At 39.9% G+C, this 8,601-nt stretch overlaps 1 pseudogene; it reads right to left on the bottom strand.

The window, feature by feature from the left end:
• Positions 1 to 6,752: 6,752 nt before the first annotated feature.
• Positions 6,753 to 6,955, bottom strand: LOC144494526 (U2 spliceosomal RNA; annotated as a pseudogene).
• Between the last annotated feature and the right edge of the window lie 1,646 nt (positions 6,956 to 8,601).

The following is an 8,601-nucleotide window of genomic DNA, read 5'->3' as shown; positions in this document are numbered from 1 at the left end:
CAAAAACTCAGTAGGTCAGGTAGTATATTACATGCTCTCCAGTATGAATTTGATGATGAGTGGGAATAATTGTTAGATTTGAGCTATAAGTGGAGAAGAGAATTGAAGTTGCAGAGTTCAGTTCATAAGAGACATGTGGCCTGCTTGTAGCATCTGTTATTTAGACAGCAAAAATAAGTGCTGACAAAAGCATAAACTATGACAACTTCTCTGAAAACATCCATTTTCATACTGGGCAGCATATAAATTACTACTGCACTAAACCATTTATAATCCAGAAAACAGTAGATGTCACAACATAAGATGACTTTGTACAGCCTACAACGTTGTTTAAAAACTTATTTACAATCAAAAGAGAATACATCCTAGTCAATACAATACTTCACTTGGAGATGCAGAAGCAATCAATAACGAGTTAATCTCACCTTTTCATAAATCTTCTCCCAGTTGTTTTTGTTTTGTTGCAATCACAAATTATAGCAGTGTCAGTGCATATCTTAATAGTTTAATTATTTGATTTGATTTGATTTATTATTGTCACATGTATTACCATACAGTGAAAAGTATTGTTTCTTGCGCGCTATACAGACAAAACATACCATTCATAGAGAAGGAAACAAGAGAGTGCAGAATGTAGTGTTAAAGTCATAACTAGGGTGTAGAGAAAGATCAACTTAATGCAAGATAAGTCCATTCAAAAGTCTGACAGCAGCAGGGAAGAAGCTGTTCTTAAGTCGGTTGGTACGTGACCTCAGACTTTTGTATCTTTTTCCCAAAGGAAGAAGGTGGAAGAGAGGATGTCTGGGGTGTGTGGGGTCCTTAATTATCCTGGCTGCTTTGCCGAGGCAGCGGGAAGTGTAGACAGAGTCAACGGATGGGAGGCTGGTCTACATATTTGTTATATATTTATATATAATTATATATATTTATATATTTGTTATAGATCATTTTTGATCAACAGCCCTCTGGTTCTCACAGTCTTGGCCCATATTTCTGCTGGTCTTCTCGTGCATTCCCACTGTAGTTCTGATGGTGGCACAATGGTTAACACTGCTGCCCCATTATGCCAGAGACCCGGGATAAATTCCTGGCTTGAGTCACTGTCAACTGTCAAGGGAGTCTGCACATTCTCCCTTTGTCTGTGTGGGTTCCTCCCACGGTCCGAATGACGTTCTGGTTAGATGCATTGGCCATGCTAAATTCTCTCTCAGTGTAACGAAAAAGCATTGGCCAACAGGATTAAGGAAAATCCCAAGGCTTTTTATACATATGTAAAGAGCAAGAGGGTAGCCAGGGAGAGGGTTGGCCCACTCAAGGACAAGGGAGTGAATCTATGCGTGGAGCCAGAGGAAATGGGCAAGGTATTAAATTAGTACTTTGCGTCAGTATTTACCAAAGAGAAGGACTTGGTGGATGATGAGTCTGGGAAAGGATGTGTAGATAGTTTGAGCCATGTTGAGATCAAAAAGGATTTAAGTGGCGTCTTGACAAATACAAGAATAGGATGGGAATATGGTTCCCGGAAGGGTAGGGGGTTTTAGTTCAGTCGGGCAGCAAGGTTGGTGCAGGCTTGGAGGGCTGAAGGGCCTGTTCCTGTGCTGTAATTTTCTTTGTACTTTGTACCCGAACAGGCACTGGAGTGTGGCGACTAGGAGATTTTCACAGTCACTTCATTGCAGTGTTAGTGTAAGTCTACATATGACACTAATAAATAAACTTTAACTTAATGTGAAAGCCTGGAACATAGGCCAAGACACAATACATCAATTTCCAGCCTTCCCATCCTTCTGTAATTTTCATCACTTCAATTATATCACTCCCACTGAGTAAGAATATAGTTTTTGTCACATTATCCTCCCCATCTTGAAACAGGTTCCCAATAAGTATTGCTCACATTTCATTTAGGAACAGAAAGTGTTCTGAGGTAGTGGGAGAACAGGGCAGCACTTCAGCCTTGTAATTCTATAATATTTGTTGACCATAATATACCTCCAATGTAACAAACGACAATTCCCGTCAGATCGTTGTCTTAACAAAACCAAAGGACCGTGGTTAGATAATCTGGTAATCTGGATGTTCTAACCTACAGCCAAAATTATGGCAGTCCCAAAACAATACTGGCAAGCTCCTGTTCAATTGCTGATAATGCAGTATTTCACAGCATTGCTGACAGCTCAATGGGGCAACCATCTGTTTGGCCAATAAATTCTACAGATCCAATCAGGACTATTTTACACCGGTTCATGACACAGGGGTGTCTTTGAACCTGGTAAGCACATTCTCAGAGCATCTGATTCAACTCCATTTTTGGATCATTTGTCTGACCCAATAGTTTATTCCCCTGATAATAACAAGGAATTTCTGTATCTATAACTTCATTCCCAGCTGAACAGATCTTTGTAAACCCATATCCATTCAGTAACTTAGATACTATGAGAAGGTTACAGTATTTGCTGTAACTGTTAATCCAGTCTTCTTGAACTGGGTCAGTACATCTATGATACAGACATAAACTTAGTCTTGAACTAAAAAACAGCAGCTTCTCAAGTTTTGTATTTGCCTCATATACTCACTTGGGCACAGAGATGCTAATCATTTCCATAAGCAATCTGAGTGTCTTATGTTCGAGATATTTAATTTATCAATATTTAACTCTCCAATACAAGCAAAACTCAGGCACATAACAACAGAACCTCCACAAAACCACCTGGATTTGTATTTTCCATGATATTTTATGCTGGTTCAAGATTAAATTTACTCACATCAGGCCCATGCATAAAACTGGTCACACCCCCAGGTCTACCTTGTGAGATTTTGTCGATTGTGCTTGTTCTGGAAGGCTCTTCAAATTATGCTAATTTTCATTGGTACACATTTACTTGGAGGCATATTTTAAATTTTTGATTTTTCATATCAAAACATAGTTAATTTGCTAACAAACTGTTTAATTGGTGTAAACAATAATCAAACAGTTCAGTATAATTAATTATTTTAAAAATCATTTTCAGTGATTTTAATTCAGATTATTTATGTGAAAGACTGGACACCATTATGAAAAATGTATATTTTGGTAATAAATTTATTTTCAGCTGGATTAATAAAAATGCACCAGGTTACCCAATGGAAGTGGAAATAAAAGAACCAAATACATTCTACTACGCTACTTGATTAGGTTTACCCATGGAAGACTCGACCTTTCTGAATATGCAAATTAATTTTAGTGGAAACATAATCTAACCAGCACAATTTTGAGTGCATTTTAGGTACAATTTCCCGATTGCTCCCAAAGCAGAAATTCTACCCCATAAGCCTATCTAAAAGTGCAATCTTTCTAATAACTGCCATATGCTATAACGTAAAGGGTATGAACATTTTTTTTCCACAATATGGTGCCTTTTAAAATTATGTTCGAAGTAAGGAAAAAGTTTTTTCTCTGCATTTCCCTAAACAGACAGACATGGGTGTTCAGCTACACTTTCCCCGTCCTCACTAATCGTGTACTATTCAGTTCTCTCCACAGAGCCAGATTAAGAATCCTTAGGACTCTGAACGCCAAGAACAGTTGGAGCTTTGAAGCACCTAATGGGTTTCTGCTCCTGTTCCTCTCTGCACTGCCAGGAAACTAGGAATTCCCCTGGTACTATACGGAGAAATGGCAGGGTGTCTGGCTTTTAAATTCATAGCATTTGTACTCTTCCTCTTTATGTTAGCATATATACTGCAAATACTGTGGCTACAAGAGCTGGTCAGAGGTTAGGAATACTGCGATGAGTAACCCACCTCCTGACTCCCCAAAGACTGTTCACCATCTATTAGTCACAAGTCAGGAGTGTGTTGGAATACTGTCCACTTTCCTGGATAAATGCAGCCCCAGAAACACTTGACACCATTCAGGATGAAGCAGCCTGCTGATTGGGACCCCGTCCACAAATGTTCACTCCCTCCACCATCGACGTACAATGGCAGCAGTGTTTACCACCTACAAAATGCACTGCAAGCACTCACCACGGCTCCTTAGACAGCACCCGCAAAACCCACAACCACCACCATCTAGAAAGATAGGGGCAGTAGATACATGGGATCACCACCACAGGAAAGTTCCCCTCCATGCCACACAGCATCCTGACTTAAAAATATATTGCCGTTCCTTCACTACCACTGGGTCAAAATCCTGGAACTCCCTTCCTAACAAGCACTGTGGGTATACCTATATCTCGGGGACTGCAGCATTTCAAGAAGGCAGCTCACCACCATCTTCTCAAGGGCAATTAGAGATGGACAATAAATGCTGGTCTAGCCAGCAATGCCTACATCCCATGCATGAATAAAAACAAGGTGAACTTACAGTGTTATTTCTGTCTTTTCTTGCTGCTCTTGAAGTTCTCCTTCGACATCCATGAAATAGTCAAATTAGAGCCAACTGTTATTTATCTGCTGGCATACATGCACCATATCTCCTTAAACTACCATCTTGATATTCAGTTAAAAATTGCAGCAGAACTTTTAGATTCCAATCATTAGATCAGCTTTTGAAACATTGCATGCGATAATTTAAAAATGCCTCAGCTTTTGCTTACAACACAGCTGGATTTACTACATTTGCGTCTTTTATCATTGTTAGCTGGCTCATCAGTCTTTTCACTAGTGCAAACTGAGCACTACAGCTGTGCTACGATTGGTTATTTAGCTGTAATTCCTGTTATTTAATTCATATTGCACCATAACTGCCAGTGAACTGGGAGCACCTGACACTTTGATTGGCTGCTATTAAACATGAATAAATATAGGGTTAAGTTAATATAAATAAAAAAAAGAAAAATATTCCCTTAAGAGATCAAATTCTGCTAAGTTGGCTCGTGTTTTTTTCAGCTGCAACCCATATCTAATGTGCATCCAATATTCTGTGGTTAAAACAAAGGAGCTTGAATACAGATAACAACAGAGCATCTTTTTAGGCTCTGGGGGATAAGATTGCTATAATTATCCATTGCTGAACTCGGGGGAGAAAAGAAAAAAATATGGCTGAACACATACTTTGAGTCTTCGAACTGCATAGAAAAAAGGCAACGGAGAGATGCATACAATTTTTGAACCTTCTTTAAGAAAATTTAGTACAGGCTGGATTTTATTAACACCGCCACCCCTTGGCATGTTTTGGCAGGGCATGTAAAATAGGATGTTTGGCCAGCCTACCACCTTCAACCCACCCGCAACTTGATCCCCATAATATGGTAGGTGGACAGGTGCCAAAATTGACAGATTGCCCGTCACTTTTAAGTAAATAAGTAACAGGCAATTGAACTTGTTAGCAAGCCAATTGACCCAAATGTTATGCTGCCCACGCCATAAAACGGTTGACTTCAAATTTCTCTCCAAGTTACACACCATCCTGACATGAAAATATAGCGTCATTCCTTCACTATTGACGGTCAAAATTCTAGTACTTGCTACTACAACAGGACGATGATGTATCTGCACCACATGGACTGCAGTGGTGCAAAAAGGTGCTCATCATAACCTTACCAAGGTTAATTAGGGATGGGTGATAAATGCTGCCCTTGCCAGCATGCTCACATCCCAGATACAAATAATAAAGAAAACGCTATTTTTTTCACACACTGACTAATGGAAAGTCTGATCTCTAGCCCTGAACAACTCCATTACCTACCATACTACACCATCTGCAACTTTTCCCCACTCCCCAAACAAAAGTAATGGGAGAAAAAACAGAGATGAGCAGAAAAGATACCAAAAATCAATACCACTAAATTTTTAAAATATAAATGTGGCTCTGCAGACAGTAGTGGCTGTTGTTTAGTTTTTTTCTTTCAATTATCCATCTCAGAAAGTCCTAAGTTAATGCTTTAATGAAGGGTATATTGACTATACTCTATGCACATAATGCATCTGGAAATAATTAACAATCTCAGCAAAGTTTGATCTCTTAGGGGAATATTTTCCCTCTTTCTCATAATTTTGCTCCAGGTGTTAATTGTGACAAGAAAGTGGGTGTGTTGGCTTGGGCAGGTGCTTACTGCAAGGGAACAAGCGAAAAACCACAATACAAGCTAAACCATGTCAAAATGATATTTTATAGATTAATATTGCAAGTTTGTTTTTCATATCTCCTGGTGATCACCTCAACACCAGGTTTGAAAGTGTCTATTAGCAGAATAGCAACAGAGTTAGGGTTGGTACAATGCTGCTGAAATATAATAAACAGAGGGGAAAAGACTTAGAAAGCAAGGCGGTTAGACAATGGATAAATGTGTGTATGGATATTTCCTTATTATTGGAGACATGAACCATATCAGTACTGAGAACTATTCCTTTTATCAGACAGATTGGAACAGCTTTACTTCAGAAGAGATTTTTAATTCTTTATCACTGGAATCTTATTAGAACTAGAACTACCTAACTATTATTGACTAACATTGGAACTCGAGGAATTATCTTCTACACCTCTTTATCCATCATAGGATTGACAAATATTCATACAAACGAGAGTCCTGGTTTTAGATGTTACCCCACTCCCCATCGTACCTGGTGGAAATTGTGCAGATGAAGAGTTAAGATAGTGTGTCACGAGGCTTACCTTCCTTTAGTTTTGAAAATATTTTTTTTTATTTTATACTTTTCCAATTCAATCAAATCAAATCCAATTCAAAGTCTCAACAAGTTGAGACATTTCCGATCCAGGCTGACAAGACAGGGCGAGCAACCAAATCACCCTGTCCTGGGCCTGATCTACATGAGCCAAGCTGATTGGAGGAGCAAAGCAACACCTCCTCCAAGACTTGAGCTCATTTGCATCTTAGCCAAAAGGCCGAGATGCCGCTTTTAAAAATTGCTTCATATGAAACATATGAAGCTTCAGTGTAACCTAATGACCTCAACCAAGTGCAGCATCCAATCCATACTACACTTGATCTTAGCCAAAAGGCCGAGAAAATATGATTTAATCTTTCAACTGACTGGAAATTTTGCAATTTGAAATGAGACAGAACAAACTGCTTAAAAATTCAAGGTTACCTTCCAATGTGAAGGTGACAAAATAAACAAGTAGCCCTTAGAGGAGTGTGAAGAGATAGACATTTCCTACCATTCAGAAAGCCATGGAAACTCGTCACTGTCTAAGGAAGGGACATTAAAATGCAAAGTGCTGGATATTGAAACAGTGGCTGCCATTGACAGACCAACCCAAAACCCCTTGAAAATACACAATGGGTGAAGTATTACAAGCCAATCTGCAGCCAATGCAGGGAAATTGCAATAAAGTTTTCAGTAGCGGAAACATGCTGAAAGCTGGTCTCTCTCCTTCTCTCTCTTTTGGAGCAAGTGTATTATCCGATTCAGAAGCCATCTTCTCCATCTGACTACATCCACAAAACCAACTAATCCAAATCAGCCCATTTAAAAACCAAAGCCTCAAGGACAAGCAAAGGATACTGAAATAGATATTTTGATTTTTTTCCCATCTTTGCCCGCAGCGAAAGTGGATAACTGGCATCACTGTGGCCACAGAAGGCCCAAGTGAATTTATTTTTTCTTCCTTTTTAAAGGTTGCATCTGGACCCTACTCCAGCCTTCAGAAGGATTCCTTGGGTCTCTCTTGTCCTGAGATCCTTCAGACTACCACAGACTTTTGCCCGATCCCCTTCCTTACTTACCTTGCTTGCGATCGCTCCTTCATCTCTGGCAGTGGCCTGACCTCCTAAGTCTTGCCGCTTCCAGCTCTCTCGCGATTCCAGCAGGCTATGGGTGAGTGTGCCTTTTGGCATGCAACAAGGAGTTAAAATCTCTTGATGCTGACACTCCATTGAGATAAATGAAATGTAACCCAATTCAGTTTCCACTGCTCTGATTCCTGTCCAAACTTTTATCAGGCACATCGACTCAGGGGGAGGTGATGGTCAAGTGGTATTATTGCTGAACTATTGATCTAGAAACTCAGCTAATGTTCTGGGGACCCGCGTTTGAATTTTGACATGGCAGATGGTGGAATTTGAATTCAATAAAAAATATCTAAAAAATCTACTGATGACCATGAAACTATTGTCAATTGTTGAAAGAATCAATCTGGTTCACTAATGTCCTTTAGGGAAGGAAATCTACCATCCTTATCCATCTGGCCTACATGTGAATCCAGAGGAAAAGCAATGTGGTTGACTCACAACTGCTCTCCAAGGGCAACAAGGGACGGGTGACAAATACTGGCCAGCCAGCGACACCCATGTTTAAGTTTAAGTTGTTTAAGTTTATTAGTGTCACAAGTAGGCTTACATTAACACTGCAATGAAGTTACTGTGAAAATCCCCTAGTCGCCACACTCTGGCACCTGTTCAGGTACATTGAGGGAGAATTTAACATGGCCAATGCACCTAACCAGCATGTCTTTTGGACTGTGGCAGGAAACCGGAGCACTTGGAAGAAACCCAAGCAGACACGGGGAGAATCTGCAGACTCCACACAGACAATGGCCTAAGCTTGGAATCGAACCCAGGTCCCTGGTGCTGTGAGGCAACAGTGCTAACCATTGTGCCACTGTGCCATCCCATGAATGAATAAAAAAAAGTTATGACAGGAAGCAATGGCCCAGAT

This window comes from Mustelus asterias, chromosome 5 (assembly GCF_964213995.1).
Source record: "Mustelus asterias chromosome 5, sMusAst1.hap1.1, whole genome shotgun sequence".
Taxonomy (NCBI): domain Eukaryota; kingdom Metazoa; phylum Chordata; class Chondrichthyes; order Carcharhiniformes; family Triakidae; genus Mustelus; species Mustelus asterias.
The sequence above is the reverse complement of the archived record's forward strand: the minus strand, read 5'-3'. Positions and strand labels throughout refer to the sequence as shown.